Source organism: Mus caroli, chromosome 4, assembly GCF_900094665.2.
Source record: "Mus caroli chromosome 4, CAROLI_EIJ_v1.1, whole genome shotgun sequence".
NCBI classification, from domain to species: domain Eukaryota; kingdom Metazoa; phylum Chordata; class Mammalia; order Rodentia; family Muridae; genus Mus; species Mus caroli.
The window spans coordinates 67056764-67057708 of NC_034573.1; positions in this window are offsets into that span (position 1 = coordinate 67056764).

Genomic DNA, 945 nt, shown 5'->3' on the forward strand with positions numbered 1-945 from the left:
AGATTGTTCTTCTGGTGATTCTGTTACTATCTATCAGCAGACCTGGGAGACAGGCTCTCTGCTCTGAGTTTCAGTGGTCAGAGCACTCTCTGCTGGCAAGCTCTCCTCTTACAGGGAAGGTGCACAGATATCTTGCGTTTGGACCTCCTCCTGGCTAAAGAAGAAGTCCCAAAACAGGACCTTTCCCAGAAGCTGTGTTGCTTTGGCAGGTCACAGAAGCTGTCAGCTTCTGTGGTGCACACTCTCACCTGTGCAGACTAAGTTCCTAAGTTCGGCTGAGTCCCGGAACCAAGATGGCGCCCGATGCTCCTGAGGCAGAGGGCTTATATTTTCTTATAATGTGGATATTAGCTGTTAAGTCAGTGCTAACCAACCTACAATCTTTAGAACTACAGGTATGAAGTATAGAGTAAAGGAATAAAGAGAACAGATAGATCAAGAAATAAAATAGATAGCTATGGATGGATAGGCCTAGAACAGGAGAATCAAATTGGGATGGGAAAGAGAGAGAGGAATGAGGGAGGAAACATGGAGAGATACCTTAAATTAAGGGCCCCCTGAAGGGTATATGAAAACCTAATACAGTAAAAGCTTCCTAAAATATTTGATATATGAAGGTCCTCTAAATGAAATCACCAAATAATGGAGGAGACAAAAGCCCTACTAGACATCACTTGACACCATCTTTTTTAGTTGTTTGCCAAGGGACCCCATAGAAATTCCCAAATAACACATTCAATTGCCAAGTCTTCTCCACACCCTGTTCTCAACAAACTGACATGTTCCATCGCTGAAGGTAACACCTACACTATTCTGAACATGGAGGAGTGAACCTTATGGCTACATAGAGCCTTCACCCCTAGGTTCTAGTGTCTTTGGTACAGGAAGTTACTCTACACACTACCAAAAGATGAACAAAAGCAGTGACCCAGCCACAAATCTTTG